This window comes from Nycticebus coucang, chromosome 9 (assembly GCF_027406575.1).
Source record: "Nycticebus coucang isolate mNycCou1 chromosome 9, mNycCou1.pri, whole genome shotgun sequence".
In the NCBI taxonomy this organism is placed as follows: domain Eukaryota; kingdom Metazoa; phylum Chordata; class Mammalia; order Primates; family Lorisidae; genus Nycticebus; species Nycticebus coucang.
In genome coordinates, this window is record NC_069788.1 from 76,724,376 (window position 1) to 76,746,830 (window position 22,455).

General features: G+C 38.7%; 2 pseudogenes; one reads left to right on the forward strand and one right to left on the reverse strand.

The window, feature by feature from the left end:
* Positions 1-11,782: 11,782 nt before the first annotated feature.
* Positions 11,783-14,169, reverse strand: LOC128594203 (vacuolar protein sorting-associated protein 35-like; annotated as a pseudogene).
* A 1,490-nt stretch (positions 14,170-15,659) lies between these two features.
* LOC128594748 (tRNA-splicing endonuclease subunit Sen15-like) lies at positions 15,660-20,887 on the forward strand (annotated as a pseudogene).
* Positions 20,888-22,455: the final 1,568 nt, after the last annotated feature.

The window sequence follows — 22,455 nt, forward strand, 5'->3', positions numbered from 1 at the left end:
GAAGGGCAAGAAAAAAAGAGTAGAAAGTGAGGCAATAAGGCCTGCAAGAACAAGGAGGCACTACCTGTGAAATCAGTGGAGAAAAAAGTATGAATTTAAGCAGACAGGTCTGCTGGCCACACAACTAAAACCCAGCACACCTCTGCCACCACCTCCAGGCCACAGTCCCCAGTGTCCTTGGAAATGAGACCCTCACTCCCCCAGCTGTTCCCCTGAGACTCCGGGAGACCTTCCTGACTCCTTGCCATCTCTCCCTTGTCCCCCTACCCCTCCCCTCCCCATCACCAAGGCCTACCTTCTACCTCCAAGTCACTCTCCAGACTGTGCACTTCTGGTCCTGTGTCTAGTCTGGGCCATCCAGACTTCCTCCAGAGCCTCTGGTCTCCCTGCAGCCACTCCACACTGATGAGCTGGTGCTCATGAAAATGCAAACCGAACTACAAGAAAGCCTTGGGAAAACACGCACACGCACACACACACACGGCATTCTGAGAGGAGAGCACTGTCTTGATTCCTTGACTACTCCCTTGAAGCTCCCCTGGCCCTAACCATGAGCCCTCCTATTGAAACTGAAATGGCTACTCCATGGCCACCCACCCTGCTCTGGCCTCAACCTCACTCCCCCTCACAGCCTCCATCTCTGGCCATCGTGTACTCATTTCAAATTCACCTGAGGGTTTTGGCAAACACTGCTTATCCCACTTACAAGACCCCACCCCCATTACAGGGTTAATCCCACTCCCCCTTCCCAGCTCCACTCACAATTGCAGCCCCGGGAATCTTCCCTGGACCTTGCCCATGCAATAACTCCCCATTGCAACCCATCACCTCCAGGGCAATTCCTCATCTCAGTGCCTGTGGTCCCCACCAGACTGTCATCCTCGTTTCTTCCACTTCATTAGCTCCTTTGTGCACTTTTATACTGGTCTGTACTTCGGTGAATATTACTTGGAAAATTGCTTCTGGGTAGGTTTCATTGCAGGTTGCCACCTCATCATCCATTGCAGCCAAACCTTCAAAGTCTACTTCTTCATATTCTGCCGTGGGAGATGGACTGTCTAATGGGACCAAAACATCATGCTCTTTAGTTTTGACAAATCCAACTTTCTTGAAACACTTTTACATCATTTCTGTAACTTTATTCTAAGCAGAACTGATCCAGATGACAAGATCCAGAGCATTAACTGATGCAATAGATGATACTCCCACAAGCAGACTGTGGGTTTGTGTTTTAGTAATTACGCACTGTAGGAGCTGGGCATGGTGGTGCACTTTAAATGTTTTGATGATGCCTTGGTCAAGAGGTTGGATTTTTGAAGTCATGTATGGAGGCAGAAATTTCATTGTCACATCTGGAAGATGATTCACTTGCTGGTAGCCAGGACAGTTGTCAACTGTCAGTAGAATAGACCATTTCTTTTTCATTTATTGGTCAATACCTTCTACCCACCCCTCAAATAAAGCATCAGTCATCCATGTGCATTTGTTTGATCTCCAAGAGACAGGGAGATCTTTGGGCTTAACAGTCTTGAATGTGCTTGACTTTGCCAATTTATAAAGTCGCCAAGGACTTTAGTTTCCCTCTGGTTGAGAACTGTGAAAGGTTCTTTGGAGAATTTTCTGCTCTTATATTTGTCACCCTTTATGAGGAGGCTCCTTTGGAAAGTTTTCTGCTCTTACGTTTGTCACCCTTTATCAGGCAACTCCTTGAAAAAGAGTCCACGCTCATCAGCATTAAAGATGTCATCTTTGAAGCCTCTGGTGAAATCCAGGAACTTTTTTTCCACAACTTGTACTGGAACTTCATTAGATTCACCATGCAACAGTTTCTGAGAGATCTCATATCACAGTTTAAATTTCTTAAGACAACCATATGATTCTTGGAAATCTGCCACCCTGAATTGCTGTACGAATGTTTTAGCAATTTCTTGATCCTCAGCCAGAAATTTAGGTGTTAATTGGCCTCATTTGTTTGAACCAGCTTAATGTGGTTTCATTCACTTAATCTAGGGAAATTTTCCTCCTTTTCACTGTAGGTCTTCACTTTCCTAATCATATCTCTCTAGGAAATCGTGTTTACATTTCTGGATGTTGCTAACTGTGGTCTTGATAACACCAACATGTTCTGCCATCTTTCTTTGGCTATTGCTTTCCGGAAAATGTAGACGATAACCTTTTCCTTCAATGTCAGATCTTTTAGTTCTTTCCTTTGGGCCATCATGTCCCTATTAACTGTAAAAAATTTCAGTAATTGTAGCATTTACCTACAAATCAGACCAGTCCTTCACATTGAAAAAGTCTGCTACACATAATAAACAATAGGACATTAGGCCTAATCTAACAGATAGTAATAAATAAGACAGGAAAAAGGAACTTTTCATAATGGAAAAATAATACAACTAATAGGCAAAGGCCACACCTTTTACCCATTGGTGTAGAGTGGACTTAATTGGTCTAATTATAGAGGGTAAATTAATATTGTGAGGCATAATCCAAGTGGGCAAGATACAATTTACAGAGATGGTCAATATATCAATATACTCAGTAGAAGAGTACATGTGGTATAGATCTGGTCTATGAAAATTACATTGATGTAGGGAGATGATCAACAATGGAGGTTCTATTATGTATGGGGAGGAGGGAGAGCACTCTTACCATTCAACAACAAAACAGAGGGCAGCGCCTGTGGCTCAGTCAGTAAGGCACCGGCCCCATATACCGTGGGTGGCGGGTTCAAATCTGGCCCCGGCTGAACTGCAACCAAAAAATAGCTGGGCGTTGTGGCGGGTGCCTGTAGTCCCAGCTACTTGAGAGGCTGAGGCAAGAGAATTGCTTAAGCCCAGGAGTTGGAGGTTGCTGTAAGCTGTGTGATGCCACGGCACTCTACCGAGGGCCATAAAAGTGAGACTCTATCTCTACAAAAAAAAAACAGAAAACTTCTCCAAAGAAGATACAGAAACGGCCAGTTAACACATGAAAAGATATTCAACATCATTAGTCATTAGGGAAATGCAAATCAAAATCACCATGTAAGGCTTGGCGCCTGTGGCTCAAGTGGCTAATAAACCTGAGCTGGTGGGTTCGAATCCAGCCCAGGCCCGCCAAACAACAATGATGGCTGCAACCAAAAAATAGCCAGGCATTGTGGTGGGTGCTTGTGGTCCCAGCTACTTGGGAGGCAGAGGCAGAAGACTCGGTTAAGCCCAGGAGTTGGAGATTGCTGTGAAATGTGATGGCACGGCACTCTAACCCAGGGGGACAGCTTGAGGCTCTGTCTCAACGAAAAAAAAAATCACCATGTAATACCACTTTAACACCCATTAAAATGGCTATTACCAAACACACACACACACACACACACACACACACACACACACACACACACAAATGTTAGGGTGGTGCAGTGACGGTTCAAGGTAGTTGCCAAAGTAGTTGAAGAGAGCAAGACCAAGTAAAGTTTCAGCAAGAAAGAAAAAGTTTATTTTAATGGCATGGATAGTAAGCCAGGCCCCTTTCTAGCAACCGCAGACATGAAAATCTCAGTGCTCAGATTTTATACACAACTTTTAAGAGGTACCAGTTGCTTCTTAGAACTTCCCATAGTCTTGATCAACTCTGTTTCCATGACATGTTCTCCTAACAACTCGTGTCTATCTGTCCATGTCAGAAAATCCCTAGGATATTAATCAGTCCCCCAGAATAACCCACCTGCAAGGTCTCTATTAGCCCCATCCCCACAATAGCTCAGGTCAACCTGACCCAAGCCAGTCAAAAATAGCCTAACTGTATCCACCATCCATCCTGCTCATGTCCAACTACCTGCCTAACCTAACACAAATATACACAAAGAAAACCAGGCTGGGTGTGGTGGCTTAGGCTTGTAATCCTAGGAATTTTGGAGGCTGAGGCAGGAGAATCACTTGAGACCAGGGGTTTGAGACCAGCTTGGGCTACATAGTGAGACGCTGTCTCTTAAAAAAAAAAAAATCATAATAATAATAACGTACATATGTTGTTATATAGAATAATAGTAACAATAAAAATAATAACAAGAGAAATTGTAAACTTGTGCATTATGCCAGGATCAAGTGAAATTTATTCCAGGTATACAATGCCAGTTCACATTTGAAAATCAATACATGTAATCTACCCTATCAATAGGCTAAAGAAGAAAAATCACTTGATCATATCAATTGACAGAAAAAACAAGTGAAAACAACAGAAAAAACATTTGAGAAAATCTAGCACTCATTTATAATAAATTCTTGGCCAACTAGGGATTGAAGGAAACTTCCTCATTTTGATTAAGGAAATTTATAAAATCCTGCAGCTAACATCATAATCAATGGTGAGAAACCAGATGATGATTTTCTCATAAAAGAAAGAACAAGGTACATCCTTTTTCACTACTCCTATTCAAAATGGTACTGGAAATCGTAGCTAGTGCAATAAAACAAGAACAGGAAATATAATAAAAAGCATACAGATTGGAAAGAGAGAAATAAATCTTTGTTTCCAGATGACATAATTCTCTGTATAGAAAATTTCAAAGAATTGGTTTTTAAAGAACAAAACAGCAGAGGAAAAAAAAAAGGACCTTCCTGGGAGTAATTCATGATTACAGCAAGGTTGCAGGACACAGAGTTAATATACCTAAGTCAATTACTCTCCTTCATACCAGCAATGAAAAATTGAAATTTGAAATTTAAAACACAATACCATTTACATTAACATAAAAAATAGGTATAAATCTAATGAAATACATGTATCTAAGGATCTGTATGTGGAAAACTGCAAAAGGCTAATGAAAGGAATTAAAGTAGATCTAAATAAGTAGAGATTCTGTATTCATGGATTGGAAGACTATTTATTATTAAGATGAAAATCCCATCAAGCTATTTTGCGGCTATTGAGAAACTGATTCTAAAAAACTCAGAATAGTCAACACAATACTGGAGAACAAAGCTGAATGATTGGCATTATCTGACTTCAAAACTTACTACAAAGATTAAGAGAGTATAATTTTGGTGAAAGAAAAGACACACAGATAAATAGAGCTTCCAGAAATGTTCACAAAAACATAGTGAACTGATCTTTGGACAAAGGAGAAAAGGCAATTTAATAGAGAAAGGATAGTCTTCAACAAACTGCACAGGAGCAAATGGGCATCCATATGCAAAAAAAAGAAGAAGAAGAAGGAAGGGAGGGAAAGAGAAAAGAAATGAGAATGAATCTAGACACAGGCCATATATATTTCACAAAAAATTAATTCAAAATTAATCATAATTTTCAAATCAATGATTTGAAAATGATCAATTTTCAAAATGATTTGAATCAAATCATTCAAAATTTGAAACTATGAAACTTCTAGAGAAAACATAGGAGATCTTGAGTTTAACAATTAGTTTTTATTATTTATTATTTATTTATTTAAGAAAGCCTTCACTCAGAGGCAGTAAGTTTTTAGATACAACACCAAAAGTATGATCCAGGTCAGGCGCCGTGGCTCATATCTGTTAATCCTAGCACTCTGGCAGTGGAGGTGGGTGAATTGCCTAAGCTGACAAGTTCCAGACCAGCCTGAATCAGGGAGAGATAACATTGGACTATTTTTAGAGAGGCAGACTCCTGTAGTCCCAGCTACTTGGGAGGCTGAGGTAAGAAAATCATTTGAAGCCAAGAGTTTGAGGTTGCTGTGCGCTGTGACGTCAAGGTATTCTACTGAGGGTGACAAAGTGAGACTCTGTCTCAAAAAAAAAAAAAGTATGATCCATGACAGAAAAATTGATAAATTAGATTATTGAAAGGAAAATCTTCTGCTCTAGAAAGACGCTATTAGGAGATTGAAAAGATATTTCACAGACTGGGAGAAAATATATATATATATTTTTTATTTATTTTTTTTTTGTTGTTCTTTTTTTTTTTAGAGACAGAGTCTCACTTTATGGCCCTCGGTAGAGTGCCGTGGCCTCACACAGCTCAGAGCAACCTCCAACTCCTGGGCTTAAGCGATTCTCTTGCCTCAGCCTCCCGAGTAGCTGGGACCACAGGCGCCCGCCACAACGCCCGGCTATTTTTTGGTTGCAGTTCAGCCGGGGCCGGGTTTGAACCCGCCACCCTCGGTATATGGGGCCGGCGCCCTACCGACTGAGCCACAGGCGCCACCCGACTGGGAGAAAATAGTTGCAAAGTACATATCTGATAAAAGATTTATATTTCAAATATACAAAAATAAACTCGTAAAAGTCAACAAATAAACAAATGGTCCAACTAAAAAAATGGGTAAGCCTTCAGAACAGACAACTCACCAAAGAAGATGTGCAGGTTGTAAATAAGCATATGAAAAGGTTCTCAACATCATTTGTCAGTAGGGAATTACAAATTAAAACAATGAGTTGTTTACTAATTGTACTCATCACTACACACCTATTAGAATGGTTGAAAAAACCCTAACACCAATTCTGGTGATAATGTGGGGGAAAAGAGAACTCTCAGTAATGACTGGTAGGAGGGTAATATGGTACAGCCACTTTGGAAAACAGTTTGCCAGTTTCTTACAAAGCTAAACACATAGTGTTACCTGTAATCCAGCAACATTTTTTGGTACCCAAATGAGTCAAAAACATATCTACACAAACACCCACCCATGAATGTTTATAGAAACTTCATTCATAATTGCCAAAAACTGGAGGCAACCAGCCGAGAATAGTGGCTCACACCTGTTATCCTAGTACTCTGGAAGGCCTAGGCAAGTGGATTGCTTGAGTTCAGGAGTTCGAGACTAGCCTGAGCAAGAGGGAGATCCTGTCTCTACTAAAAATACAAAAACTAGACAGGCATGGTGGGGGGCACCTGTAGTCCCAGTGACTTGCAAGACTGAAGCAAGAGTATCGCTTGAGCCCAGGAATTCAGACTTGCTACAAGTAATGACCCTAGGGTACTCTAGCCTAGAGCAACAAAATGAAACTCTTTTTTTTTGGGGGGGGGGGGTTCTTTTTTTTTTCTTCTTCTTTCCACTGTACAACCCACTTCAGTGCTAGCAGCCTTTGAGTAGAAGCCAGGCAATGGTTCAGGGCCAGTTTGCTCTGGCATGGGGCACAAGACTCTGTCTTTTAAAAGCAAAAACAACAACAAGAAAAAACTGGAAGCAACCAAGATGAGCTTCACTAGGTGAGTGGATGAACTGTAGTACATTTTGTAATAGTACATTTTTCAGTGATAAGAAGAAATGATCTATCAAGCCTTGAAAAGACATGAAGGAACCTTAAAAGCAAATTACCAAGTTAAAAAAAAGCCATTCAGAAAAGGCTACAATTACATCACATGGAAGAGGCAAAACTATAGAGATAGTAAAAAGATCAGTGGTTGCTAAGGAATTTGGGTTGAGATGGAGTGCCAGGGAATTTTAGTATGGCAAAAACTATTCTCTGTAATAGTGTAATGGTAGACATATAACATTATTCATTTGTTAAAACCTATAGAACTTTACTACATGTAGAATGAACCTTAATGTAGGCAAATTTTTAAATCATGGTTTAGGAGTTCTGAAGTCCCAGAAAAAAAAAAAGCGTAGACTGTGACAAGAGACTCTAACCATTACAAATGTATGAAACAACTGTACTGAAGGGGATAGAGGAAAGCGTGCTGATCTAAGTAACTTCAGAAATGAGTGGAGGATATGTGGCTAAAGACAAAAGGAGCTGCATATAAATATTGTGCTTTAGTTGATAAAGTTGTTCTATCTTTAATAACAAGCTGTTAAAGTTGGGCACAAGTTAACATTTCTGATACTGCTATACATGTATAATGTCATTAAAAAATACATAGCGCGGCGAGCGCCTGTAGTCCCAGCTACTCGGGAGGCTGAGGCAAGAGAATCGCTTAAGCCCAGGAGTTGGAGGTTGCTGTGAGCTGTGTGAGGCCACGGCACTCTACCGAGGGCCATAAAGTGAGACTCTGTCTCTACAAAAAAAAAAAAAAAAAATACATAGCGCATAGTGGAGGCCGAGTTTCTTTCTTATCATTGGAGTGGGAATTTATAGATAAGCAAGAGGAGGGGGCTAGAATGATCCATATAGAAGGGAGTAGAGTTGGAGACATCAATAAGAACCTAAAATACAGGCTTCTGATAGTGTGGTGGCAGGACCTCAGGTGGATGGGATCCGTGGGCCGAGGTATTGAGTCCTTAGGCACAGAGGATATTACCCAATATGTATTTTGTAACAAGATAATAATAACTGCTAACAAAGTAAGAAAAAAAACCAAATATATCTACAGATGAGTCCATATAGAAATATTTAGAGATATGTGTATATGAATGGGTTGGTATACACACATATATTTCTTTGCTCTACCAGTTGAAAAAGTCTGGGAAAAAATGACAATATAGTAGCAAAAAGCACACTTAGACTCCAGATCTGGGTTTCTAACACCATTCTCCAATAAAAGGAACCAGGACTTCTTAGAGAAATGACTGACTCCAGAAACGGGGCAAGAAAAATATAGAATAAGCCTGGAGCATCTTGGAGTACCAAAAAGTAAGAAAGAGTGCTCAAAAAAGAAAAAGCCGAAGAACACCAAAAACAAAACTCCACATGGATGGTGGTAAGTCAAAGGAACACAGGAGCCAACTGAAAAGATTCCCAATGGCCAAAGCTTTGACATTTTAAACAAAAAAATGAATAAAGTAGCATGGAATTGTAAACTAAAGTGTAAAATAAATATCCATGAATCCATATTGATGTCAATAAATGATTGTTTGATTGATTTAATGAATAAATAAATAAATGGGAGAGAAAAGACCAATCTCCTATGAAGAAGAATTCCAGGGCAGGTGTGGTGGGCCATGCCTGTAATCCTAGCACTTTGGGTGTCTGAGCTGAGAGGATCCCTTAAGGCTAGAAGTTCAAGATCAGCCTGAGCAGCATAACAAGACCCCATCTCTACAAAAAATAGAAAAATTAGCTGGGTGTGTGTGGGGGGTGGGGGTGGAGTGCCTGTTGTCACAGCCACTCAGGAAGTTGAGGCAGAAAGATTGCTTCATTCCAGGGCAGTGCTTGTGGCTCAAAGGGGTAGGGTGTGGGCCCCATATGCTTGAGGTGGTGGGTTCAAACCCAGCCCCACCAAAAACTGCAAAAAAAAAAAGATTGCTTCATCCCAGAAGTTCAAGGTTTTAGTGAGCTGTAATGATGACACTGCTCTCCAGCTCAGGCAGCACAGTGAGACCCTGTCTCAAAAAGAAAAAATCCAAATAAATTATGTAGACATTCTACTCTAAAGGAGGGACAGCATTACTCCCACTCCTTAAGTGTGGGCTTTGCAAAGTGGCTTCCTTCCAAAGAATTCAGTGTAGAAAGAAGAGAAACTTTATAATGATTTAAGTTGGCTAATCAAGGTCAATGTCAATAGAAGTATATCTTTTAATAAAATACGCATCCTTGGCATGGTGTGATGAAAATGGCACTTTACCTCGGTGATCCTCCACCCAAAATTCATATCCCCAATGACAAGAAAGATCCAGAACATCTGAATCTTTCTATGTGGGATATTCCTATCATTTTAAATATACATGACCAGTGATCATGTATATTTACATGGGTTATTCCACATTTTAAATATACATGACCAGCGATCTTCAAAACTGACACATAGTCATCAAAACCCAGGAATTTCTGAGAAATTGTCACAGATAGAAGAAGCCTAAGGAGATATGACAAACAAATGTGATATGGTATCATGAATGGAATCCTTTAACTGTAAAAAAGGCGTTACATAAAAACCAAGGAAATCTGAATAAACTATGGATTTTAGTTAATAATAATGTATCAATATTGGTTTATTAACTATAGGAAGAGTAAGGTAGTCATGGGGAAAATTGTAAGAGGGAGTATATAGTATATCAAAAATTCTCTATACTCTCTCTTTTTTTTTTTTTTTTGTAGAGACAGAGTTTCACTTTATCGCCCTTGGTAGGGTGCCGTGGCCTCACACAGCTCACAGCAACCTCCAACTCCTGGGCTTAAGTGATTCTCTTGCCTCAGCCTCCCAAGTAGCTGGGACTACAGGCGCCCGCCACAACGCCCAGCTATTTTTTGGTTGCAGTTCAGCCGGGGCCGGGTTTGAACCCGCCACCCTCAGTATATGGGGCCGGTGCCTTACGGACTGAGCCACAGGCCCCGCCCCTATACTCTGTTTTTAAAACATAAATTTAAGCTGTTGTAAAAAAGAAAGTCTAATTTTTAAAAGGGCTCTAAAAAATGAGTTGCTATATTTGCATGGATCTATTCCTTTCAGTTGCTCCTCTTTCTACTCTGTTTCATTGATCTTGCTTCTACGTGGGTCATTATGAAAGTTTTGAGATACAAAAGACAAACATAAAATTGCACAGTTGGACCCAAATGAAGCCCTGTCAGCACACCAGTAAGCCAAGCAAGTTGAAACTTGCATATGTGAATCAGAAAGGATGCTGTTAACTGTATTTCTTCAATATTGATTCTTCTAAGCCATGGCTTATTTCTTCATTTATTTAGATCAGCTGTTCTCAACCTGTAGGTGGTAGCCCACAGGAACTGTATTAAAGGGCCACAGCATTAGGAAGGTTGAGAACCACTGATTTAGATCTTTAGTTTCTTTTATCAGCTGTTTTTTTAGCTTTCGGCTCAGAGAAATGTGTACATTTTATGAGATTATTTATTTGAAAGCCTATTATGAATTTTATTACTTTAATTCTGGTTTCCAATTGTACATTGCTAATATATAAAAGTACAATTTGCCTTTGTTCATTGACTTTGTATCTTGTGACCTCGCTAAACTCTGTTATTAATTCTAGAAGGTTTGTTGGTTTTTTTGTATAATCCTTCAAAACTGTTATTATTATTATTTTTTTTTTTTGTGGTTTTTGGCCGGGGCTAGGTTTGAACCCGCCACCTCCGGCATATGGGACCGGCACCCTACTCCTTGAGCCACAGGCGCTGCCCAAAACTGTTATTTTTTTTTTTAATTGTTAAGAGCAACTTTATTGTTTCACTGGTGCAAAAAAAAAAAATCATGATAATTGTGATGCATTGCCCTCTAAATTCACAGTAATGAATGGTATACATAAATTATATAAAATCACATTTCCATTTTATACTATTTAGAATCAAATTATTTTGATAAATATGTCCAGAGTTTAACATAAGTTCCTAAAGGATGAATCCAAATATGCAAAATATAGCAACTGATTTTGACCATGGTCCTTTAAAATTCTCAAACATGCATTAATATGTTCAGGTTACAGGGCAAATATTACACATGGCCTAATCCTGCATTAGGAAGAAGACCAAGCTGAATTTCACATACAGTATTCCTTTCCTCTAAATTATTCTCAAATTGGACTAGAGAACAAAGAGACAGACACTTTTGGGTGAATTCTTCCCAATAATGAAGAAAACATACAATCAGTAATGAAACAAAACAGAAAAATAAAGGAAAGAGAGCTTCATTAGTAGCTGAGTGGTTTTGTTTTTGCTTTTACACATCACAGGAATTTTAAATGGCAGGTGAGTCATGTTACTTGGGTGATCAGTCTTACTTGGGTAAGACTTGGACACTTACGAAGTGAATGACTTTATTAAGGTCCTGCATGTGAGTGTCTGGAGGTGCTGGGTAAGCCACATCACAGGTAAGAAATAGGAAACCCACCTCAGCATTTCTGAAAGGCACAATCTATGGAAGGGAAACCTAGTATAATAAAACCCTTTCTGGATATACATGGAAAGTAGTATGGTGAGCTGTTATCTTTTTAAAGGTTGAGACCTTCATAAATTGGCCCCTCAGATTCTGGTGATTCCCACCTCAAGCGCAAATGCTCTAGTGTATCATGAAAATGTTAATCTGCTCTGTTTCTTCACTAGATTCAAGATTTGGGAGGTCTTCTCTAATTTTTGGATAAGCTGATTTAAAACCTGAATTGTTACCGCATCATTTTCCTTTTCATAAAAATAGATGTATCTGTTCAGAATTTCTATAAAAAGCTGCCTTTTTAGAGAGAGGTCCATGCACTGATCTGCTATTTTTAGAGCTTTCTTTAGGCACTCCATTACTCTCTTGCCTCTGTGAAGCTCCTCTCCATTTTTGTCTGTGTTTCTACCAGACCAGAAGAGATGTGCACAGGTGCTCACAGCACGGCTCGGATCAAGTTTCTTCAGCAGTTTGGAAGCACTCAAGTGCACACTGAGTCCTCAATGGCTCGTGATTCTCTTCACTGAAGCACTTCATCCTTTCTAAAGTACCAATGATCAAGGTGATGGCAGCCAGCTGTGCTTTGGAATCACTGATTTCATCTTCATTCAGAGAAAATGCCTGGGACATAAATTCATAAGCTACTGTTTCATGATTTTCAAAGCCAATTTCTCCATCTGCTAGAGCTCCTTGAAGAAAAATTCTTAAGGGTAATTCTGCCAACTCTGCTTTGATCAAAGCACTGATAGTCTGGTGAGCAAATTAAAAAAATCTTCTGGCACTTCTTTTCCCATTTGTCATCCATTTTAGAATTCTCTTTGTATGGAAAAGCCAGCTGGTATGCCGCAAATACCAAAGGTGGCAGCGTGAAGCAAATCCATTGATTTCCACCAGCTCCAAAATGTTTTCGTGCTGTGTTTAAAATCAAGTACTGCTGCTCAGCGTCCTCAGATCTCAGAAGGTGAATGAATTGGCCCACAAAACTGCTCATCAGCAAAGTCTTCTGGATCAGGGTCTTCTACAGGCTGAACTGGCTGATCTTGAATCAACGTGGACACCAAATTCATTATAGAATCCACCTGGTCTTGAGAGACAATTTCTGTGTTATAATCCAGAACATTGCTAAGTACATAACAACTCATGCTTTTTCTGGACTCATAGTCAAAGTACTCAAAGAGTGGGTGGAAATGTTTTAATTTTAAGACTGTTAAAATATTGTTGTAAGTGTCAACAGGTACCTTCAATAGTCTGGTGAGCTCCTTTGAAACTGCACTGCTGGTAGCAATATGTTCAAGGTTGAGCTTATCAAATATCTCCACTGTTGTTTCCAGAACTTTATCAACATAGTCCACATGATCAGGGTAACATTTCATGGCAAGATTAATGAGAGAGACTTGTAAAGATACAACATCCTCTGAAGGCATGTCTTGTCTAGACTGTATCACTGTAGCAACCTGCTGTGAAAATATGTCAAAAAGTTTAACATCTGCTGGGATTCCAGGTCCATCTTCACGGTGAGCAAATAAAGCTAATCTATCAATTAAAGCAATGATTATGTTTTTCACGTTTACATTTTGGTGTAACTCAGCACAGGCCTGAAGAAAAGGATTCAAAGTCTGGAGGTGGAATTCATCAGGAAAAACCTGAATAATACATTCCATGAGATACTCTTGAGCCAGAGCATCTCTGCAATTCACAACTTGCTCCAAGATGCCAGTCAAAACAATCTGTTTGTAACGTTCTACATTTACACCTTCAACTGACTGAGGTGCACCAAATTTGTTCCCAGCCAAATTCTCAGCTCTAGTCTTTCTCGTTCTCTTTTTTTTCTCTATCTCGGCTATGTCCCTCATGCTGCATTTGCACCCATAGCTTGTTCATTTCTGCAAAGTTCAGTAGTACAAAATCCATGGAATCACTTATAGCACCAGTTGTTTCTTCATCTGTTGACTCTCCTTCATCTGGTAAGACATTTCTGGTACACTGAAGAAGATAATTCCGAAGAAACAGTCCCCTCAAGGGATGCTGCACACCACAGCACATTTCTACCAAATCTTTCAAAGTATCTTTCCTGGACCGAGGAAAGGACTTGACATACACAACTCCAATGGTGATCAATAGATAAAACCTTAGGATAATGTTTCCAGCATACTGTACAAGTTCATAGAGATCTGCCACTTTTCTTCCTTTAGCAAACTCATTGGTCAGGTAGACCTCTAAGTAGTGCAGCTCATCAGAAACAGCCATACAAAGTTCACAGTAGCTCTTTGGTGATAACATGGAGGTCTGGAATTCACCAAGCATATTAGAAGCATGTTTCAGAGCATCCATGAGCTTGTTTTTATCCAAGCATCTCTTCGTCTGGAATGATTGGACCTTCACAGCCTGGATAGCTTCATCCAAGAGCTTTTCCTGCTCATCCTGAGGTGACTGCTGTGTTGTAGGCATGGCGACTCCCCAGAGCCTCTCCAAAACTTTTATATAGGCGACCATAGAATCTGCAAATAGGAACAGTGCCTTTCTTTCCAGTCTGTCTGCATTTTATTTCTTTTCCTTTTCAGTACACTGACTAGTTGAAATGGACTCCTTGCCTTTTTCTTGATTTTTTGGGAAAAGTATAGTGTTAGCTAAAGGTTTTTTGGTGTTTATTATCAGATTGAGGAAGTTTCTTTCTATTCCAAACTTGCTGAGAGGTTTTGTTTTTTCCCATGAATGGACATTACATTTTTGTCAAGTGCTTTTTCTGCCTCAATTAATATAATCATATGGTTTTTCTTCCTTTTCTATAGTGGATTACATTGATTGATATTCAAATATTGAACCATACTTGCATTTCTGGAATAAATTCCTTTATGCCATGATGTATTATTTGTTTTATACTTTGCTGGATCTGATTTACAAATTTTTTGTTGAGGATTTCTGCATTTATGTCCAAAAACATATGGTGGTATAGTGCTCTATAGATACAGTGGTCCATAATTTTCTTTTTCATCCTATATTTGATTTTGCTATCAAGGTAGTGCTAGCCTCATAAAATAAAAGGAACTGTTCCTTTCCTATTTTCTGGAAGAGATTTATGAGATGTATGTTTTTTTCTAATTTAAACAATTGTAGAATTCACCAGTAAAACTATATACCCCTGGAGTCTTTTGGGGGGGGAGGGGAAGGCTTTTAACTATACATTCAATTTCTTCAGTAGTCATAGTACAATTTAAATTGTCTCTTTCAACTTGGACATGTTTTAGAAGCTTGTAATTTTCAAGGACCTGGTTCATTTCATCTGAAGTGTATATGCATAGAGATGTTCATGGTATTCTTTTTATTGGCTTATTAGTTTTTTAATGCCAGATCTGTAATTATATCCCTTCTTTAATTCCTAATATTGATAATTTGTGTCTTTTCCTTTTTCTTGCTTTATTAGTATTTGTAGAGATTTAGCAGTTTCATTGATTTTTTTCAAAGAATCACCTCAGAGTTTCATTGATTTTCTCTACCGTTTTCTGTTTTCAATTTCATTGCCTCCTACTACCTGTTATTTCCTCCCCTCTGCCTATGTCAGGTGTGTTTTACTCTACTTTTTCCTGTTTCTGAAGGTGGAAGCTTATATTATTGATTCAAGACTTTCCTTCTTTTTTAATGTAAGCATTTTAATGCAATAAATTTCCCTGTAGCATTGCTTTTGTTGCAATGCTGTTGCAACTACATTGGTTGCAAAAATGTACGAGATCATACATTTTTACATGTTGTATTTGCATTTTCACTCAGTTAAAAATATTTTATTTCTCTTAAGTCTTCCTCTTTGACCCATAAATCATTTATAAGTGTGTAGTGATTTTTTCTATTGTCTTTCTTTTATTGATTTCTGATTTAATTTTATTATGGTCAAAGAGCATATATTGTATGATTCCAATTTTTCTAAATTTGTCATGACAAAGAATATGGTCTATCTTGGTAAATTTTCCTCCTGTGCTTGAAAAGAATGCGTATTCTGCCATTGTTGGCTGGAGTGTTATAATCTAGCTGGCTGATGGTATTTTCCAGTTATTTCAGCTCCCTGATGATTTTTCGAGTTGGCTTGAAACATCTAGTTGGCTGATATCTTCCACTTATTTCATCTCCTTGATGATTTTCTATCTCTAGGTCTAGCTATTATTGAGATAAATGGTTTCTGAGGAGAAATCTATAGCATTTCAATTGTTGTTCCCCTGTAGGTAATACATATATTTTCTTCAGTTGTTTTCAAGGGTTTTTCTTTATGTTTATTTTTGTTTGTTTTGGTATGATATATTTAGATATGTATTTTTTTAACTTTATGTTTGGAGTTTGAGATTTTAAACTCAGTTTGGTTGTTGTATTTTTCAGTTCTAAAATTTCCATTTGTTTCTTTTTTTATATCTTCCATTTCTTTACTTAGACTTTCTACTTTTCCGTTGGTTTCTAGAGTATTTATAAAATTGATAACTAGACTTTTTCTGTTTGTTGTGCTTATTTGTTTCCATAATGCCCTATAAATAGAATCCTTTATGGTATGTAGTTCTTTGTGTCTGGCTTCTTTGACTTAGAAAAATGTTTCTGGGGCGGCGCCTGTGGCTCAGTGAGTAGGGCGCCGGCCCCATATGCCGAGGGTGGCGGGTTCAAACCCAGCCCCGGCCAAACTATAACAAAAAAATAGCCGGGCGTTGTGGCGGGTGCCTGTAGTCCCAGCTGCTCGGGAGGCTGAGGCAAGAGAATCACGTAAGCCCAAGAGTTAGAGGTTGCTGTGAGCCGTGTGACGCCATGGCACTCTACCCGAGGGCAGTACAGTGAGACTCTGTCTCTACAAAAAAAAAAAGAAAGAAAAATGTTTCTGAAATTCATCCTTATTGTATGTATCAATGGAATCAAAAGGTTTGAAAAATTTCAAACCTAAAGAGAAGTTGCAGGACTAGTACAGTGAGTACCCTCTACTTAGACTCATGATTGTGAGCACTTTGTCACATTTGCATTATCTTTCTCTTATTCTACACACATATGCACATATTTGCTAAACCACTGGATACTTCAGCTTGCATCTCCTTAGGATAAGAAAGGATTAAAAAGCAGTTAACTGAAACAAACTCCTCTTCATGTGAGGACAAAATATCCAGAATATAAAACTTTTCTTATAATTAAGGGAGCTACAACTTTTCTGATTTCTGATCAGGGCAGGAACACATTATGGTGAAAGGATTAGTAAAAAGAGAAGGCAGATTCCTGTAGTGAGAGAAACCTGAAATTCACTGTTCACTTCAGTTGGTAGAACCACTAGCCAATCTCCCTTCTAACTAGACTCATGCTCCTCCTAGAAATAATGCCACCCCTCCTCCACCTCCACCATCCTTCACGAAGTAGTTCCAGGATAGCCAGATCTTGAGATACTGGACTCTTCTTAGCATTTATTATCTACACGGAGGTGATAATCTGCCATACAGCAGAAAACACAGTACAAAGTTTTCAGTCCTCAACTCCATCTAAAAGGATGCAATGAGTCAATTTTCACAGAGATAAAAATTGGACAAAATATGTTATCACTTCCCAATTCTGGCTGAATTTCTATGTTCAGAATCAATTCTTTTTTTATTATTATTGTTTCATGTTAATTTGAGGATAACCAAGAATTAGGTTACAATGTTTGCACTTGTACAAACATTATAATTGTGTCATGGCCCCAAGAGGTGTGCCATACACCCTAACATTGTGCCCATTAAGTAGGAGCGCATCCATCCCCCACCCTCTCCCCTCTCCCTTATCCCCCCTCCTCTTGAATTGATTTGAGTTTTTCTCTTACATCAGCATGCATTAAATTGTCTACTGGCTTCCTATTAGTATCGTGTACATTGGATTCTTGTTTCTCCATTCTTGTGATACTTTACTAAGAAAAATACATTTCAACACCATCCAGGTTAATACAAAAGATGTAAAGTCTCCATCTTTTTTAATGGGTGAATATCCCATGGTATACATATACCACAGTTTGTTAATCCATTCCTGGGTTGATGGGCATTTAGGTTTCCACATTTTAGTGATTGTAAATTGAGCTGCAATAAACAATCTAGTTCAAATGTCCTTATAATAAAATGATTTCTTTTTCTTCTGAGTAGATGCCTAGTAGAGGGATGGCAGGATAAAATGGGAGGTCTAATTTGAGTGCTTTAAGGATTTTCCATACTTTCTTCCAAACAGGTTGTACTAGTTTGTAGTCCCACCAACAATGTAAAAGTGTTCCCTTCTCAAATCCATGCTAGCATCTGCAGCTTTCAGAGTTCGTGATATGGGCAATTTTCACTGGGCTAAGGTGACATCTCAGGGTGGTTTTGATTTCCATTGCTCTGATGATCAGGGACAATGAGTATTTTTTTCAAATGTTTGTAAACTATTTGTCTGTCTTCCTCAGAGAAGGTTCTGTTCATATCTCTTGCCCAGTGGTAGATGAGACTGTTTACTCTTTTTTTTTCTTTGTTTGCTCGTTTGTTGTTTAATTTGAGTTCTCTGTAGATTCTAGTTAACAACCTTTTGTCATATTCAGATATGCAAATATCTTTTCTCGTTCTGAAGGTTGTCTTTTTGCTTTACTTGTGTCTTTAGCTATACCAGAATCAAATCTTTTTTTCTTTTTCTTTTATTTTTACATATACATGTGTTTATTAGTTTTCCATTTTTTTGCCTTCACAAAATTAAAAAGGCTTAAAATTTAATAACAATAACAATGTTTAAGATAAGGACTAGAAACAAAAACCTCGTAAAGAATGAACGAACATAAATACATTCAGAAAAGGAATCAGACAGTTGCTATATTGAAATATTAAGCAATAATAATAATAATGCAAAGAAAGTAACATTCACATTATCAAATAAGAGTATGTCTATTATAGAATGCTTTGACTCTGAGATTCAGTATGGATTCATCAGTTAACTTCTTCTTCTTATTTTTTAAGTCTCAAAAAATAGACAACTAATATTTATAAATAAAAGTAAAAGATAATTTTGAACAACAGATCATGCCAAATCTTATAGACAATAGAAAAAGAAGAAATACTTCAAAATCATTCCACTTGATCTGGGTACATCTGATATTAAAATTGGAGAAATATATTATTATAAGGGGGAAATTACACACATATGTCACTTATAAATGAGGATGCAATATCCTATACAACATATTAACAAGTTGAATTAAAAATTAATGTTTAAGTAATACACTTTGGTCAAAATTAAATCCAATTTATGTGAGAATTAGACACTATCTTCTTTTCTTTATTCTTTTCTTTTCCCTCACCCCCTCCCTCCTTCTCTATCTGGTCTCCCCTTCCCCCATGACCCATCATGTCATTAATTGTCACTAATTGTCCTCATATCAAAGTTGAATACATAGGATTCATACTTCTCTATTCCTGTGATGCTTCACTAAGAATAATGTGTTCCACCTCTATCCAGGTTAGTACAAATGCTTCAAAATCTCCATTTTTTATGGCTGAATAATATTCCATGGTACACATGTACCACAGCTTACCAATCCATTCTTGGGTTGAAGGATATTTAGGTTGCTTCCACATTTTGACAATTGCAAATTGGGCTGTGATAAATAGCCTAGTACAAGTGTCTTTATAATAAAAGTGTTTTTTTCCTTCTGGATAGGTGCCCAGTAATGGGATTGCAGGATCAAATGGTAGGCCTATGTTGAGATCTTTGATATTTCTCCATACTTCCTTCCAAAAAAGTTGTATTAGTTTGCAGTCCCACCAGCAGTGTAAAAGTATTCCTTTCTCTCCACATCCACACCAGCATCTGCAGTTTTGAGATTTTGTGATATAGGCCATTCTCGCTGGGGTTAGGTGATATCTCAGAGTGGTTTTAATTTGCATTTATCTAATAATTAGGGATGATGAGCATTTTTTCATATATTTGCTAGGCATTCCTCTGTCTTCTTTTTTCTTTTTTTTTTTGAGTCGTTCATTGGATCTACTTTGTATGCAAACACTTGTGATATTTTACATGCATTGAGCAAAGAAGGGATTTAAATTTATTTAGCCAACAATTCAAAGTGGAAATTGTGCTGCTTTTATCTAGAATGGTTTATGAAGAGTTTACTAACATCCTCATGGTGCTGTTGGGCCTAAGCTGGGGTCATCAGTGAGATAAAAACTTACATAAAATAATGAAATATTCTGCAGGGTATAACAGGAGTACAGAGGTCCTCATGAGATAATTCTTGGAAAAAAGTTTGCTTTCAGAGTTAGACAAATGACAAGGCAATGGCAGCAGGCTTGAAATAACCTGACTTCTTGGAAGTAGAGATTCTACTTTCTGATAGGAACTGACACAACACTTAATCTTCTGAGGCAGAAAAAAATGGAGTTTCATGCAATTTAGGAGACTTTCAGAACATTCCTTTAAAACCAAGGCCTTCTTGCTTTGCTGTTAGCTGTCAAGCCATGGTTGGCTTGGGCTCCGTTTTGGTCACATAGCTTCTTCCTACACAGATTGGAGATTTCATAGCATTGCAGACTTATCCACCCAACACCCTGGTCACATAGTATGGGAATTTAGCCCTATCTCTTCCACAAGAAAGGGGGGCATCTCCTTACATCTTAAAAATATGTTTGTTTGGGCGTGCCGCACCTGCCAGCTGGGAAGAAGGCAGTGATTCCGAGCCGGTCCCCGGCTGCAGCGGGCTGGGGCCGGGCAGCCTTCGTGGTGGTAGCGGCGCTCACTCGTGGGCCTCCAAGGACGCCTGGATGGGTTCCCACCCTAAGTATTTAGAAATGATGGAATTAGCTATAGGAGATTCCAGCCAAGTTTATGTAGCATTTTTGGTTTACCTGGACCTTATGGAGAGTAAAAGTTGGCATGAAGTGAACTGTGTGGGATTACCAGAACCCCAGCTCATTTGCCTTGTGGGCACTGAGACAGGAGGGCAGGGTTACAGACTGTAGCGCCAACCTCTGTTACTGCTTCCTGCAACCATAGCAGGATAAGAGAGATCCTGAAGGCATCACGAAAATTGCAAGGTGATCCTGATTTGCCGATGTCTTTTACTTTGGCCATAGTGGAATCTGATTCTACAACAGTCTATTCTAAACTTACTGATGGATTTAGGCTGCCAGACCATCAGAATATTTCCTTAGAAGATGACCTCTCTACTTCCTGATGCATATTTTATTCATACAAGATTGCATTTGAGACTGATCCACCTGCTTCATCTTTTATTCCAGAGATGACTAGTCAGCGTTGACTTAGATTGTGCAGGTTGACTAGTCAAGGTTGACTTTCCAATTCCAGAATATTTTTTTTCTTCAGAATAAAACTTCCCCAGATACAAGAAATTTTTTCTTCAAAAATACAGAGTAGTTGCTTGTAGAACTTTCTTTTTTTTTTTTTTTTATTGTTGGGGATACATTGAGGGTACAATAAGCCAGGTTACACTGATTGCAATTGTTAGGTAAAGTCCCTCTTGCAATCATGTCTTGCCCCCATAAAGTATGACACACACCAAGGACCCACCCCTCTCCCTCCGTCCCTCTTTCTGCTTTCCCCCCCATAAACTTAATTGTCATTAATTGTCCTCATATCAGAATTGAGTACATAGGATTCATGCTTCTCCATTCTTGTGATGCTTTACTAAGAATAATGTCTTCCACTTCCATCCAGGTTAATACGAAGGATGTAAAGTCTCCATTTTTTTTAATGGCTGAATAGTATTCCATGGTGTACATATACCACAGCTTGTTAATCGATTCCTGGGTTGGTGGGCATTTAGGCTGTTTCCACATTTTGGCGATTGTAAATTGAGCTGCAATAAACAGTCTAGTACAAGTGTCCTTATGATAAAAGGATTTTTTTCCTTCTGGGTAGATGCCCAGTAATGGGATTGCAGGATCAAATGGGAAGTCTAGCTTGAGTGCTTTGAGGTTTCTCCAAACTTCCTTCCAGAAAGGTTGTACTAGTTTGCAGTCCCACCAGCAGTGTAAAAGTGTTCCCTTCTCTCCACATCCATGCCAGCATCTGAAGTTTTTTTTTTTTTTTTTTTTTTTTTTTTAGTTAGGAATTCTCTTTATTCATGTTGCTGGCTGCACTGTGAGCATCATGGAGACAGAGCACCTGGACTCTGGCATCTTGGGGTTCTAGCACATCATTGCTTCCCTTACTAACCCAATATTTCTATATCTCAGCATAGGGAGCCAGACCCCACACAACCTGTGAGTGTCCCAATGCTCAGTAGTGATGAGGGAATGAGGAAAATAAAGACAATAGAAAGAAAGCTGAATTTATAGTGGGCCCAGTGGGTTGGCACACTTTGTGTGAGAGACAGCCATGATTCTGAACAGCATCTGAAGTTTTGAGATTTTGTGATGTGGGCCATTCTCACTGGGGTTAGATGATATCTCAGGGTTGTTTTGATTTGCATTTCTCTAATATATAGAGATGATGAACATTTTTTCATGTGTTTGTTAGCCATTCGTCTGTCATCTTTAGAGAAAATTCTATTCATGTCTCTTGCCCATTGATATATGGGGTTGTTGGCTTTTTCCATGTGGATTAATTTGAGTTCTCTATAGATCCTAGTTATCAAGCTTTTGTCTGATTGAAAATATGCAAATATCCTTTCCCATTGTGTAGGTTGTCTCTTTGCTTTGGTTATTGTCTCCTTAGCCGTACAGAAGCTTTTCAGTTTAATGAAGTCCCATTTGTTTATTTTTGTTGTTGTTGTAATCGCCA